At 37.8% G+C, this 16,999-nt stretch overlaps 1 long non-coding RNA gene across 1 annotated transcript in view; it reads left to right on the plus strand.

Moving 5' to 3' along the window:
• LOC125619773 overlaps positions 1-15,786 on the plus strand; it is a 92,925-nt gene extending 77,139 nt beyond the window's left edge. The window contains exon 3 of the long non-coding RNA XR_007351361.1: positions 15,564-15,786. This is a non-coding gene — a long non-coding RNA (uncharacterized LOC125619773). The remainder of the gene's footprint in view (positions 1-15,563) is intronic.
• Positions 15,787-16,999: the final 1,213 nt, after the last annotated feature.

A 16,999-nucleotide genomic window follows, 5' to 3' on the forward strand; every position in this document is an offset into this window, starting at 1 on the left:
GGGTGGGGGGGTGGGGTGGGGTTTGGATTAGATGCTGGCAGTGGGGAGAGAGAAGCAGGTAGAGTTGAGATGTCTTTAGGCATAAGTCCATGGTTATGCTAAGCTTCCTCAAAAGTGGAAGAAACTGGAGGGTGACTTTGTGGCTTATTCAAAACACTAACATCATCTCCGTGTCTACTAATTGGTAAGTAATGATTTATAAACTCCTAGTGAGCATTATACTTAGGCCAGGAAATCTAAGTATAGTATTTTTCATTCATTAACCATAGGTATTAACTTTATAGTGTAAGGTCTATGCACCATGATTTTTTTACCCATAGCCATGTGGTTCTACATTTTGAAATTATTCACAAGTGAAATGGATTTCAAAGCTCAAGTTCAGTTTGGAGAAATGTAGGAGGGAGAACAGGAATAATTGGGCTATACTTTCTATGGTAGAAATGTAGCAGAATGAAGTATGTCTGACTTAATATTGCAAAGATCCCATTGTACTCTGCGAAACCTAGAGTTGCCTTATAGAAAAAGCCTGATATCATCTATAAAAAAGATACAGTTCAGCTGTCAGCATCGTGTGCACACAGCTTTCAGCTATAGATCTTGAATTTCTTGATACTTTAGTGTGTATATTTCCTTTGCTACCAGCTTCATGTATGTGAGTAAAGCATTTAATTCCTTCTTTTTGACCTCTTCAAAGGAAAAGTTCCTTAAAATACCAAGTTATAGTCCTCACAGTGTTCAATGTGACTGTCTAAAAATAATAGCCAAGAGCAAAAGCTTACCATTAGAAAAGAAGAAATGGAGTAAAATCTCTATATCTAGTGTATTAAAAAGAAATCTAAATTCCAAAGCTCTTCTTAAATTTAATGTTAATCAACTCTTCACATTTTCTAGTTATTTTATATTACACATGTTCTTTATGCTGCATGTAAAATAAGCACATAAATAACTTCTAATGTGAGCAAAAACCTTTTATTAAATTAGCTGATGACAGAAACACATTTTCTTGAAAGGGCAAAGGAGTTATTTGAGTTTTATGTGACTTAACCAGCCAGATTTTTAGGTGTGATTTTTAAGATGCATTATCATTATTCCAGTTGAATTTGTGTCCTAATTCCCCACTTGATCTAGGAGACTAATAGCAACATGCCCATTTCAGGGTGGAAAGAGGAAAATGTTCTCTTCATTCTTTATTTCTGTTTTCCTTCCTGAGGAGATTTAAGGTTCATTGGTGGGGAAGTCAGTGCTAGATATTTTTCTGGTATGAGTGCAGGGGAAAAAAATCTTCCAGGGTGAAATAAAGATGTATCATTTGTCACGGGTTTGATTATTGGCATAACTGAATTTTCATCATTTATGCTGAATCTTCTAGGGATGAATGCCAGTGTGTTTTGCCAAAGTCCGTTCTGGGCAGTGTGATGTGCATGTGGAGGTGGAAGGCTTATTTTGATGTTTCATGGCCATGGTGAAAAACACCATATTCAGAGAATTAATTCCTACCTCCCTGGACATAGGTATGGACAACAATCAATATTTTGTCATTGTTCTCATTTTCAAATCAATGTAGATCCCTGGTGCATAGCAAACTATAGTGGTACAATCAGAGTCACTCTTAAAAGAAAAGCTAAATAACTGGAAAAAAGAGACTAATGAGAGAAAAGGGTGGGGATGAGAGGGCGTGGAGAGAGAGAGGGAGAGACTAACTTTGCTTACTGTTACATTTCCAGGCCTTTGATCTAGTTTTTCATGAAGTTTGGATACAACCAATTCTTATGAAAAATTCCTCCTTCGCGATTAAGCTACTTTGAGTGGATTTCTGTTTCTCACCATTAGAAGAAACTTGACTAAGACACAGGAGAGATGACAAAGTGAACAACATCAGCTTTCCTGGCACCCAACCCTTATTACTAAGGAAAGCCAAGCATAAACAAGCGAGGGAATGGGGCTGACTGCTATGTTATTTCAAGGTGACATTAAAGAGTTTAGATATTTCTAGATGGCATCTGTCCATATCAAGCTACCTCAGGTAGATAGCCTTATAGAAAAATGTGTTTCCAGTAGATTTTCAGGAAGTGATTGACCCTGCTGGGGTTCAGAACGTGTACTACCCCAATGTATGGCACGTTAGCATTTGGGACAAGAGCAAGAGCAAGGAAGGTCTCTCTCACCTTCCCTTCCTGCTCTCCCCTGAGGGGGCAATAAAAGTGAGATAAAAGTAAGGAAAAGCAGACTATAACTTTAATCTAAAAATATTGTGCTAAAGTTCCTCATAGCTTTTCTCTCCAAGGATGACTTTTCTCCTAGGCCTGCCATTCCCAAATTTTTAAGAAATCTATAATTTTTCTTTCATTATCTTTATTGTATTATTATTATTATTACTAGAAATCAAACCCAGGGGTACTATACCACTAAGCTACATTCTATATATGTAAATACATATATATAAAATACATATAATTATATTATGTGTTTTGTATACATATATGTATATATGTGTGTATATATTTATATATACATATGCGTGTGTATATATATTTATATATTAATTTTTTGCATATATACATATATGTATAAATATGTATATATATTAATATGTATATTTATATATATATATTAATTTTTGCCCAGACTGGCCTTGAACTTGAGATTTTCCTGACTTACCCTCCTGCATAGATGGAATTACAAGCATGCACCACTACACTGAACTAAAATCTAAAAATCTTAAAGTTTCTGTACGAATATTACCTTGTGCAATGTACTAACACATTCATATTAAAAATATATTAAGCAAAGAGAGAGAGGCTATTTTAAGAAACCTATAAGATACATTCTAAACATTATCTGTTGATCAGATAATAAAGATAACATCCACCTAAAGATCCTGAGAACAGTCAGATCACCATAAACCATCTTGTGATCACCAGACTGATATTCCCACATGCCTTCCCATGCCAACCCCTCCCCAAATTTCTTATAAGAAGAGCCTGGGGCCCTAGAAACATGTCTCAATCCTGAGATAACCTGCTGTCTCTTTGTTTCACCCTTCCTTTTCTGAATAAGTCTCTGCTGGTGCCTTTGTGTGAATGTCTTGGAATTTTTTCCATAGTATTTGTCAAGGATCATTATTGTCCTGAGTTGATGTGCCCCTCTTCGAGACCTCTTGGGACCTGTTCCAGTGACAGAAGGATTCCCTGATCTTCCTCTAAAAAAAGGTTAAATAAACTTCATTCTAGAAGGATCCTATGTATATATGGAGGAGAGGAACATCTTTATACCCAAACGCAGAGAAACAGCAAGAAGAAGAATCCAAAACAACAGGCCTTGTTCTCCTGCTTTCCCGAGTTCATTGGCATCAAATTGTCTGGTCTTTGTCCAATTACACATCTGTAATAGAGAGCAAGGACTCTTTGCCTCCCATTCATAGAAGCCATTAGTACCATTAATACAACTTTTTTTTTTTTTAATAAAAAGCTTTTATTGAAGGCTGACTGTCAAAGAAACAGAAGTCTTGTTCAAATCTGTCTCCACCACTGGTTGGGTTTGGGACATTTATAGGAAAGGAGAGAGGAGAAGCTGTTTGCTGATTGGATGGTGAGATGGGAATTTCAGGGCTCTTCTCTGAAGGCATGAATGGTCATGCCTCTTCACAGGTTGCATGTTTCTTCTGGAGGAGGGGAGTTATGCTCTGCTACTCTGAGTGGGTGGCCTGGAGCTCATGATGTAAAAATGTGTGTTGGTGTCAGGCTTATTCTGTATAAGTCCATTATCAAAAAGCCACTTTCAAACCACCTTTGAGTGGATTCTGGATGATTTACCTGGAAAACTACTTAAGCTTTATGTTATTTAAGTTATTTATGTCCGTGTATCCAGGCATTAACCGTTTTTAAAAAATACACAGATTTCCTTGATTCTTAGGATCTTTATTCCTTAGGAAGTCTCTCCCCAGTCAGATAAAACTTACATTAAATAAATAAGTATTCTTTTTTCTTGTTAGTCTGTCTTTTGTTATACTGGTCTCAGATAATGAACATAGTGAGGGGTGAGAAATCTTTTCTCCCTTAAAATCCTTTTAAGGAAGGGGTTCCATGTTCATTTTGTTTTGCATGAGCACTTGGGACAAATTTAGTCTTGAAGAATAGGAAAGATAGCAAGGCAGAAATGAATAAAAAGGAGGCATTGATGGTAGAAGTTAGGGACCTCATTACTGATTGAAAACTTGGTGACCTTCAAATTAATTTTTGAGTGAAATTAGCATATATATAAAAATGCTAAGAGAACATGTACCACACTGCATCACTGAATTTTTCCTGAGGCATTGTTTTTCCAAGTAACTCCAATCAGGATCTGGTTGAGCTATGACAGGTCAGAAAATTTTGTGATGCAGTTTTCCTTCCCATTTAGCCTGTGGTATTAGGATCCAAAACATTGCTTGGATGATATTTTTGTGCCTATTATCCTCCAAAATGATGCTAACGTGAATTCATTAATTTTTAATCTGAAAACACCTTAATTAATTCGGAATGTGAAAGGTTAGTTTGAAAATAAGGTACGTTACAAAGGGGATGGCAGGCACCCTGGTGTGCAGCAGATTGGTTCTGATCTTTTGCAATCCAAGTGAGAGGTTGTTGTTCTGTTATGGATGAAAAGGCTCATTATCTCAAAGATAATTGCCCAGATGCCATACCAGTGAGGTCACACTACACAGGGCTGTGGTTTCTGAACCAAATACTTGAGCTAATTAACAGTTAAAGGTATAGGGAACCATTTTTAATGTACTGCAGAGAACAACCAAAACTACTTCCTTTAACCAAAACATTTAACACTTATATGAGACGGTATAGAGTTGGTGAAATCGCAAAATTTAGTAAGCAAGATTTTTTTTTTTCCTTTTTTCTGTTGTAGATACATGCTCTCTGTATTGGTGAAGTTTTGTTTGACATCTCTCCGAAGGCATAAATCATTCTTTTAAAGAAAGTCATGCTGCTTAAGAGGATAAATAGTAAAATATTATAATACTTTTATATTCTGGTGTTCAATTTTATGCTAAGTTTTTTGAATGCAATTGGAATCTTGAAGCCCTAGACTTTGGAATTTTCTGGAAATTATAGAAGATTGCAAGGCAGTGTATGATGGCAGGACTGGAGGAAAACATAACAAATGAGAACTTGACCCCTTAGTTCTGTTTTCTCCTCTTCTAAGTAAGTAAATGCTATGCTTGCTTTGTTTTTTTTTTGAATTGCAACATTTCAAAATAGCTCTGCAGGTGGTGCTATCTGAATTGAAATTGGATTTTATAGTTATCCATGAAGTCTTTTTCTATTAGAAAAACTATTACTACTTTACATCAAAAATAAGAGTGAATTATGTGCTTTGTGACAAGATCAAGGATGATCATTGCAGTGACTTTAAGTATACTTTCCTCCTTTTTCAGATTTGCAAACATTTGTGGAGTGGCTAATATAGAGTAAAAAAAAAAGTGTGGAATTTTAACATTTTTAGATAGAAGTAAACTTCTAATAAAGTTAATTGTGGGACTTTATGGGATAAACTGGAACACAGAATGAGGTATGTTAGCATTGCAGAAGCAGCATAATGAAAGAACAGATTCCAAATAGATGTGGAAAACCTTTTCTTCAAGTGGCTTAAGGCTTTATTGATTCTTCCTTTGTGAATTGAATGAGAACTTTAGTACTGGAATTATAGAGGATTTTTGGAATTTATTTGTATAAATTAATTGTAAAGGATTTTTTTTTTTTTAAAATACACTGTGGATTTAGCCAGTGTCAGCCACATGAGTTAATTTTTTGAATTGTTTGAGTATGGTGACTATTGTTTTTGCTCCATGCCCTTCTCCTTCCTTTTGGATGAAGAACCCCACTAGTGTGACACAGTAAGTCACAAATAGTGCTTCCCTTCTGCCGCAGTCTGGCTGGGCACAAAATAACCAAGCCGCCACGAGACACTTTTAGGTTCAAACAGGAACTCCTTTATTGCCTGAACTCTCACCCGAACTCCTGGCGTGATTCCCGGGAACTCTCTCACCCTCCACCGGGCTCCTCTCAAACTCCACGGGAACTCCAAAGTAGCAGGCGCCCTATTCCCGGAGCCGCCCTATTGCCGGACAGCAGGGTCCATATACAACTCAATACACAGCCTGTTTCAATCCAGCATCATCCAGTCACAGCAATTATAAGTTAATTATCATCATCTTAATGGCTCCCTGGTGTCACCTCTCAACCACTCCTTCTGGCAAAATGCCATGCGCCATCCCGACTGGTCTGTGGCTCTCACACCCTTCTCCTGGCTACAGTGATTGACTCAGGGATGTGCTCAGCTGCTATTATTTTATTTTGGATGGATCAAGTGATAGGGAATCATCTATTTTCTCTTTCCTGGGATTGTAAACTTCTGCCTGCAGAGCTGCCCACAGCAATGTCATACTTCACAAGGAGACACCTGAGAGTGAAGCTGATGCCCAGTGTTCAGGCAAGCCTGAGAGAGCCCTGATTCCTAGTTCTAGTCCCTGAGGTCCTGAGGGCTGCCCTGGTTTCCAACAGCACTTTTCATCCTGTGACTACCACAGGAGCTTGTGCTTTTCTTTTTAACGGGTTTGTTTTCAGCTTCTTTCAGTGGCAATAGATTAAGGTGAAGCAACCAGTATCTTATTTTATACAGAACCTATTGGAAGGGAGCCTCTCAACTGGTTGCCACTGATCTGCACCTAGAGCCATTCTTGCTTTCTTCTTTTGAGGCAGAGAAAGTGTCCCTTATGGCCTCTGTACTGTCCTTAGACCTCCCATATTTTCCTTCTGCCCAGGGTGCCTGTGCTCCACCCCTACTTTCTCCTCATCTTTCAGGCTTAATGTTAGATTTTTCAGCTTTTTTTTTTTTTTTTCTCAGACTAAAAGACCTGACAAGAACAACATTGAGGAGGAAAAGTTTATTTGGGGCTCATGGTTTCAGAAGTCTCAGTCCCTAGATGGCCAAATCCATAGCTCTGGGCTCGAGGTGAAGAAGAGCATCATGGTGGAAGGGTGTGGCAGAGGAAAGCAGTTTAAAACATTCAACAATGAAGCAGAGAAAGGACTCTGCTCACCAGGGACACAATATATATCCCAAATGCATACACCTAGGGACCCACCACCTCCATTCACACCCTACTAGCCTACATCCAGTTAATCCATTCAACTGGATCAATGCATCAATTAAGGCTGCTAGGGGATACCTTGTATCTAAACCATAATACCTGATCACTGAATTTACGTGCTTCTGAGGTAGGATAGAAGAAATAAGAAATAGGTTGCAAGGAGACATAGAGGAAGAAATATTTTATTTTATTATTTTATTTTTTGGTACTGGGGATTGAATTCAGGGGCACTCAACCAATGAGCCATATCCCCAGCCCTATTTTGCATTTTATTTAGAGACAGGGTCTCACTGAATTGCTTAGCACCTCCATTGCTGAGACTGGCTTTGAACTCGAAATCCTCCTGTCTCAGCCTCCTGAGCCTCTGGGATTACAGGCGTGCATCACTGTACCTGGCTTGCCCTCCAGTTACATTTAGGGTGCCAGGGAAGTTTCCAGAGAGTCCCATCCAGGTTCACCTCTTGATGTTTGAGTAACAGCAGGATTATATCAGACTTCTAAGTCTTCACTCTATATGGTTAAGATCCAAGGCAACTCTGAATCACTTTGGCTCGAGTTTCTAATTGAAACTTGTTCTTATAGATTTTATGGTTAGGAGGAATTATCCTGTCTCCCTGAGTTCCTATCTCCCTGAGTTCTGGAATCTGGTCTGTGGAAGGGTCAACAAATTCTGCCCTTAGGGTAACTTGCATTACTATTGGCAGATAGGAGTCTTTGGGGCCCTCATTTAGGCTGAAGATAACAGATTGTTTGCTGAGGAATGTACAGATTCTGTTGACTTTTAAGCTAGGCAGGGCTGCAGGTTGATTGCTTTTTAAAAGAATATATGTGATGGTCAGCACAATAAGCCAAGTTAATATGATTGTCCCCTTAATCTCATGTTTCCACTGCTCATGTCTATTACCTATCATAGGGGACTTTCCAGCACTATTGATTGATCAGATAATGAAGACCACATCAACCAGAGAATCCTGAGACTGACCAGACTACTAGAACCCATCTTGAGACCACTAGACTGATATTCTCATATACCTTTCCATAACCATCCTTTACCAAGTTTCCTTTAAAAGAAGAACTAGAAACCCCCAAACTGTGTCTCTCAATTTCAAGATGGCCCACTCTCTCCCCTGAGTACATATTCCTTGCTTTACCCTCAAAGGCATCTTTCTCCAGAATGCTCTCATTCTTCCTTGAATGTGAGTCTACTTTCCTAAATAAATCTGTCTATTCCTTTGACTGGCACATGCTGAAATTATTTTCCATCATGTTGTTAGACCACGACACAAGAAAAGACCACTGACTCCAATTAAAATCAAATTAAAGCAAGCTTATTATTTTGACTGGCTGGGCTGCCTTGCCCATCAAAATCGGGGGAGCCAAGGACAGTGGCGAGGCTTCTTTGCAGCCCAGTTTTATAGCCCAAAAAGTTACACAAAGGGGGGTTACAGATAACAACACTCTGAGGAGCATAACACAAGTTTACATTTTTGCTGGCCCGGGCATCAGAATTTATGGAGATCTTAGAGACTCAGAGAGGGTCGTTATCCTGCCAGGGAAGGCCAGAATTTATGAGGTGTCACTAAGGTTTAGGAAAGGGTTGTTATCTGGTCAGGGAAAACCGGACATGGGTGAGTTCAGGGCACGGGCAGGCATTCCAATCAACTTTACAACATCAACTAATGGACAGGCCATACAGACATCCTGATATTTTTACAGAAAACAGAAATGAATCCTTCATAACTTGTGACAAGCTGGCTTCTGATCTAATGAGAGAACTAGGCTAGGTATATCAATGTATGTCAAGAAACCCAGTGGTCCTGAGTCAAGTTCCCCCTTTTCTCTGAGAACTCCTTGGACCCTTCTTTGGAGATACATCTTCTCCTGTGACAATCCTCTGCATCTTAGCTAGTACATAGAGTTTTATCTTTCATGGTACTTATCTCAAATATGATTATGCTTCTATTTGTTAGATAACATTTTATTCATCTTCCCTATTGCAGTATAAACTTCATGAAAGCCAGGACCCAATGGTTTGGCTTTACCTTTTAATTCCAACGGGGTTTTTTTTTTTTTTTTTTTTTAACCCCAAAATTAAGCTGCCTTTTCCCCAATTTTTCCCCAAATTTTCGAATTGCTAAACTTAAAATTGAATCGTAAAAACTCCATTTTAAAAACTTCCAATTTTTTAAAAACTCTACTTAAATTCATCTCTCTCTCTCTCTCTCTCTCTCTCTCTCTCTCTCTCTCCCCCTTCCTCCCTCCCTCCCTCCCTCTCTCTTTTTGAAATGGGGTCTTACTACATTACCAGACTGAGTTTTGACTCCTGGACTCAAGCTAGCATCCTACCTCAGCCTTCTGAATAGCTGGGACTACAGGTGTGTACCACTCTGGTCTTTTTTACTCTTACTTAAGATATGTACTTACACAGGGTGAAGTTATACCTTATAGTTATGATGATTAATATATTTCTTAGAATGGACAAATCAAAGAAAAATTATTCATGGGAATGATATATGTGATTAACTTCCAATTTTCCTTTTCTCCCATCTTCTTTGCAAACAGACGCATGAAAATTTCCAGATGCAAGGCGACCATGTGGTCTGGGGGCAGGAAGAGGAGGAGGAGGGGGAGGAATTTTATGGAGCAGGCATCATCCTGATGAATGAGGGGCATTCCTAGAAGTTCAATCCCCTTTTCCAAAGATTTGTTTAGGAATAGGCACATCTGGGAAGATACTGCTGGTATATGCCGAGAAAGTTTTCCTCTCTCTTAAGAAAAGGGGTTGAAGTAAGGGAATTATATTCTTTTAGCCTTTGGAATATTGCTGACTAAGGGTATGATGTAGAGCTTTTAAAGTCATTTTGGAGTTTTGAGATGAATGGCCATGATACTGAGGGGAGCAGAGAAGTATGAAAAGAATCACAGTCATGTAGCCTTGAAAACCCTCTGCCTCCAATTTATGCTTATATGAAGTAACAAAATTTACTTATATTTAAAAGTTATTGGAATAGGTTCTCTGTTACTTGCTGTTCAAATTGCTGCTCTTACAGAATGAGTTCTTAATAAGGGGTATAATGGGGGAGTGCCATATATATGTGGTGAAAGAATTATAAACTTCTATGTAGAAAAAACATTTGTACCTAAAATCCTAATCATTGATTAAATATTAATCAGTATTCACTCACTTTTGGTTGGAATGAGAAGAATGTTCCTAGATGCTGACCAGGTATGGAGATGCTCTGATCATTATTATAGATAAAATATATTAGGAAGAAATTCAATGAGGTGATGCTATTTAAAATACTGATTTTCCCCCACCTATTTCATTTAACGATGCAAAATGCATGCCCATTTTAAGAGCACTGGAGAATTGAAATGACTGCTGGGATAGTTCTAAAACTGAAATATCTTTAAGAAAGAAATGTTTTCTTTTTAAACAATTATATCTAATTATATTTAAGAAGTAAAGAGGGTCTTAGTATTTATGAATCAATAAGTGTTCTTTCTGTTTTCCTACTGTGCTTTCTCTCTCAGAGGTCTGTTAAATAGAAGAAGAAACCTATTTGTTATTGACTTTAAAATCTTTTTTATTTTTAATTAAAAAGTTTTCACATTATGAAAATAACCCTGCAAATAATTCCTAAATCCAAACAATGAAAAAACTATGTAGAAAAAAAGTTAGTTTTTCTTCCAATTTAGAACAGCCTCCATCCTCAATGGCAACAACTTATATTTATTTTTCTACCTCAAATGACTTATAAAATAATGAACAGATGAACTCATATATTGCACAGATATTTATTGAGTACTTCCTAGGTGTAGGTTCTTGGTGCTGGGAATGTAGTCATGAAAAATGTTACTAACAAATCTGCCTTCTGTTTCTAGGGCAAGTGGGGACAGAAGGATGATAATCAAATAAGTGTTTTCCTAAGGGTGAGAAGTGTCAGGGTAGAGGAAATACAGGGCACGCCAGCAGAGGTAACTTACTTAGCCTGGCGTGCTATAAAAGTCCTCCTTAGGGAAATGATGTGTGCATAAAGATCTGGGGAAGGCATTGGCTTTGACAAAATTTTTCATATATTTTGGGCTCTCAGAGACAGAAAGAATGCTATGTAGTCATATCCAATTGAAGTAGTTCCTGTGTTTTAGTGCTTATTTCTCCTCTCAAATATATTTAAACACATTAACATTAAGCTTTAAAGTGAGATACTACACTTTTTTTTAAAAAAAGCTATGCTTTCAAAAGTAAAAATATGGAAAATTTGAAGCAGGGTGTGGTGGTGTATACTTGTAATTACAACAAGTTTGGAGGCTGAGGCAGGAGGACTGCAAGTTTGAAGCTAGCCTCACAATCTAGTGAGCCCATAAGCAACTTCGGGAGATCCTGTCTCAAAATAAAAAATAAGAAGGACTGGGATGTAGCTCAGTGGTAAAGTGCCCTGGGTTCTATCCCTACTAAAAAAAAGTAAAGTGAAAATTCTTAATTTGGGTCTAAAATTAAATTGCTGGAAAAAAGCTAAAATCTGAAGAGGTAAATGTATGTGTGACTTCTAAAATTTGAATAAATTATACAAAAGAAGGCCAAAACAATACAAAAGAAGATTATAATGTGAAGGATTTAGAAGAAACATTATTGAGAACTTCTAGGAAGAAGACCTTAAATTATATATAATTTATTTAATAAACATTATTAAAGGTCCGCCATAGGTGACAAAGTTTCTTTGCTTGTCTAAATGTTAGTTTAGCCTCCTGAACCATCTTGTAGGCCCATTTGCACACTTCCTTCTAAAATCCAATTTGAGCAAAAAGCTCTGCTAAGTCATTTATCAACCCTTCCCCCATTAATAACTGATTACCTTGAATATCTGATCAGTTTGGCTTGGCATGTCTTAAGCAAGAATCCTTTAGGTCAGTTTAGTCAGTATCTCCCTTACCCCTGGTTCTTTTCTTAGTAATTTCCCATCCACTGGCCCCACCTACTCTTTGGCTATAAATTTCTATTTGCCCATGATGTGTTCAGAGTAGAGCTCAATCTCTCTTCCCCACTGCAAAATCTTATTGCTATGGTCCCTATCTATTGGGATGGTCCTGAACAATCTGACTTAGTGCTTTAACTATCACTAAATATATATATATATATTTTTTCTTTTTCATGATCATGGCATGTGTGTAGGGGGGGGTGGGAGTGAGGGTGGGGAGAGATGAAGGTTGTTGCTGATTCCTTGATATTCTTTGAACAACCTTAAGCCTTACCCACTATTAAATTCTTTAACACCTCCTAAGAAAGGCTGGTGTGATTGGGATTTTTAGAGAAAAATCTAGACTTTCTATCATAAATTCCAAGGGCAATCACAGAAATGCTGAATATTTGACTGAAGAGAAACATATTTGTAAGTGTGCATAAGTACTTTGGATGGTGAGGTATATGGCATTGTAAATTTTAGGAAATAACTCAGGTAAGAAACATCTGTTTAGAGACAGGGAACTTCTTATCTCCACTGCCAATGTCCTTGTTCAGAACTTATCCTTTCTTGTATGGATCATTACAATAAATGTCTGACCAAGTTTCCTCCCTGTCCTCTTCAAATGTTCATTCCCCTTTGCTGCCCAAGTGATTTTTGAAAGGGCAAATGTGACTATGTCACGTTCCTGCTTAAAAATCACTGGATGATATCCCAGGGCTCCACAGATTACTATCAGCTTCATAAAGTGCATGGCCACTTGACTCTTTGCTGTTTTCAAAGTTTCCATTTTGTTACTGCTCTATGCCTAACTTTTTACTTAGAAGAATTACTACCATTCTGTGAGGAGCACATGCATCTGCAGGCTTGTTTTTGGTTCTCCCTTTGCCAGTACTTTGGATGGTCTTTTGCTCCATTAAGAAACAGTCACGGTGCTACTTTCTCAGACTGAGGTAAGCTTCATTTTTCTATTTTTATTCAGTTCCCCATAACACCTTGTTTACAGGTTTAGTAAAGTATTAACCTTATTGGATCAAAATCATTGAACCTCTTTTCTCTTTTAATACATCATGAATCCTTTCAAATTAGGGACTGTGACACAGAACTTAACATAATTTCTGAAAAATGGAAGACTTATGGTAGACAGGGCTTATTGGAAACAAGGGAAACAAGTTTTATTTTATTCACCCTGTTCATCTGTTAATCAGCTTTCCATCACCATAACATCTAGGATAATTGAATTATAAAGGGAAAAGGTATATTTCGGCTCACATGATTGGAGCTTATGGTAGACAATTGGTTGGGTCCATTGCTTTGGGCCTTTTGTGAGGCAATAGTAAGTACTCATGGTGGGACCACGTGGTGGAACAAAACTGTTTACCTCATGGCTAGAAGCAAAGGAGAGTGAGGAGCGGTAATATTCTATCTTCAGAGGGCATGCCCCCAATGATCAAAGACCTCCCATTAGGCCCCACCTCTTAGAGATTCCATTACTTACCAATCATACTACCCTGGGAACCAAACTTTTAGTACCTGGGTCTTTGGAGACATTTAACATCTACCTGATAGCAACTGGTTAATGTACTGGGAAAGTAACCTACTTTCCAAAATTTGTTTTTCTTTATTTGAAAGTATACTTTTCCTAACCTTGTTAACAAAGATCTTTGGTCTATACTTGAGGATTATGTTTTAAGCATTAATAAAGTATAAATCTTACACACAATTCATTAAGAAGAGGGTCATTGAGTCAGAATGTGTTAGTTTGAATCTTGGTTCTTTAATTTATTAGCTCTGAGATTTTGAACAGATGACTTAACTTCTTTAATGATTCAGTTTCCCATCTGTAAAATAACAGTGCCTCCCACACAGGGTTGTTGGAGGATTAATTGGGATAAACGTTGTTAAGCATTTAGGATATCAGGAAGAGAGCAAACATTTAATAAGTATTAGGTATTGCGACTTTAAGAATTTCTGCTATTTTTTTTTTGTCTTAGGATTCTCTGGCATTCTTTGGAACTAGATAAAAGCATATGGTGTGGTACTAAATACTAAAAGATGGGTGATTGAAAAATGATGAAGGCTAGGTCCCTTCTCACCAAATTTGTAAAGTAGAGAAAAACAGTTCCCATGATGAAAGGAGCTACAAAATGAATTAACAATGTAAAAGAGGGGGGGGGGATTATTTTCAGGTAGGGCATGTTGTCAAATCTTAATAACTTTTGGCTTTTTGAGATGGGTAATTCTTTATTGTGAAGGGTTGCCTTGCACACTACAAGATTTTTATCATCATCTCTGGCCTCTACCCACTAGAGGCCAGGAATGAGTTTCCAGCTGCAAAACCTGAAGTATTTCAAGACATTGCCAAATACCTCCAGGGGGCAAATTTGCTCTTGGTTGAGAATCACTGAGTTGGAAATTTAAGAAAATGCAGCCTGTTTATGCTGGGAGTTGTGAGGTAAATTCAGGTCAACTGTGGAAGTAATTTTCAAATGAACAGCAAAGATGAGAAAAGGCTTTGAAATTCATCTTTGCAAAATCTTTAAAAATCTGATCAATCTTCATTTGTATAAAATAAGAAAGATGTTGAGTTTGGTGGAGGAAAGGATTACCTGGGTGTATTATTAACATTGGCCACACCCAGAAGGGGATGGATCTTCTACTGTATTCTCTCTGCATCAAGAGGCTAAACAGCTGTGGTAGGTACAAAGATGTAGAACACGGCTTCTGACATGAAGGAGCTTGCCGTGTTATAAACTCTTTAAAGGCCGAGGCAGTATTTTATCAGACACATTTATGAGACATGTTAAAAAGTCCTTGAGAGTGAGATACATTTGTATTTAAACAATAAGTCAAGACAATGAGAAATGCACATTTACAAGATTACTAACAAAATTTTCCAGGAGTTTTTAAGCTGGGTAATAGAGGAAAGATTTACTCAGAGTAGTATATAAACAGAGCCTTGAAAATGGGTGGCATTAGGTGAGAAAAATTATAGACATTTCAGACCAGAGGGAAATTCTGAGCAAAGAGATGAAGGTAGGGTTATTCAAGAAAGGTTTAGCAAAGAATTACCTGGGATGATATGTTGAGGGTTTGTTAAAACAAAGGAAATGGGGTTAAAGTCATATTTGGATTCTGTTTGTGAAGGCCCAATATTTCAACTGGTGCAAACACTAGTAAAATTCTGGTTTGGGATCTTTCCATGATGTCTTTGAGTCACCAGCCATAAGCTACCACAGGGGCTTAGGATGGGATTTAAAGGGAAAGACCATGTGTTGCACTAGTCTGTTCCGTGTGTGTGTGTGTGTGTGTGTGTGTTTCCCTAATGTGTCCTGGAAGTGTGCTTATTTTGGTTCTATGTTCTTGTCCCTGAAACTGTGGGTTTTCAGAGGGTCGTGCCTCCCATGCAGGTAAAAAAAGTTTCGATTTTCAGAGCTCTCTTCTTCCCCTCTTCTCAGATTCCCATGACGTGTCCATAATGATGCCTACTTTACAACAACTGCTAAGGATTCTGGGACACTATTGGGGTAATAGCATTAAACAGAACTATTTCAGCAGATCATAACCTCTAGGTAAGTGCCATACATATTATCATATCCAGCTTCCTGCAGAATATAGAGTGCATAGAAGCTGCAAATCCAATCAAAATATAAAGAAGTAGCAGGAAAATGTACCACTTCATCCACTGACAACCCAAAATCTCTTTCTCACCATAAAAAAGGGATAGACGTTTGAAGAAATAGATATGTTAACCTGATTTAACTATTGCACAGTATATACATGTGCTGAAACATTCCATGGTACCCCGTTAATATGTACACTTTTAATATATAAGCGTGAATTTAATTTAAAAGAAAAAAGAAGGAAAAACTCTCTTTCAATTTTAAGTCAAAACAATTCTCTGCCACTCTAAAAGGTGAAGACGATACCAAATTAAAAAAAATGAGAATGCATTGAAAGAAGTATGTTTTTTAAATCTTACAAAGTTTTCTGTCTTGTTATCATTTGAATATGAATATTTATAGACTATTTTGAATGTTTCATGTTCATCCACGTGTATGAGTATGTAGAACAATGACAGAGAGAGAGAGAGAGAGAGACAGAGAGAGAGAGTGAGAGAGAGAGAGAAATATTGAGAGACAAATTCAGGCATGAAAGTAAATTGTGAACTCTTAACTGAAAATTGCAATAATTCTGATAATTTAGACGATAATTTAGACTTGAAATTTCGTGTTCTGGATTCAGTTTGCTGTGAGATTTATTTATTTTCAGCACTGGGTATTGAGCACAGGAGCTCTCTACAACTGAGCTATATCCCAGCTCCCTCTCACCTTTTTAAAAAATTTTGAGACAGGGTCTTGCTAAGTGGAGGCTGACCTCAACCTTGCAGTACTCCTGCTTTATTAGCCTCCTGAGTTGCTAGGATCATGGGCATGTGCCACCCTGCCCGGGGTTTGTAGTCAGATTTCAATCATCAACTTTTTTTTTCTCTGAAAAGAAAGAGATCAGTCTTTCCTCAGTATCTTTGATAACTCTCATTTGTGTTATCAAACAGTCACTATGTTCCATCGACTGAGGCTCTGGGTATTATTCTCTTGCTGAAGGGAGGTGGGACTTAAGTACATAACATTTACTCAGAACCAGAGACTACAGTGATAGATTCCACCTGCTCTGGTTTCAATGTCCTTCTGTACTGCCCTCTGCTACTTGTTCTGTGGGTGCTGTAGCTTGTTTTGTTGGATGATGGTTCCTGCTAGGTTACTGCTGCTGCCCACCTCCCAGGCCACCAACTGCCATTCACTGGATGACCATCTGCAATGTTGCTTACCTCCTCTGGAAAATACCTACCGCCTTTCCTGACAAGTTCTTAGAGGGTATGCTCGCTGTGTGTGGC

The sequence above is a fragment of the Marmota marmota genome, unplaced genomic scaffold (genome assembly GCF_001458135.2).
Source record: "Marmota marmota marmota unplaced genomic scaffold, marMar, whole genome shotgun sequence".
In the NCBI taxonomy this organism is placed as follows: Eukaryota; Metazoa; Chordata; class Mammalia; order Rodentia; family Sciuridae; genus Marmota; species Marmota marmota.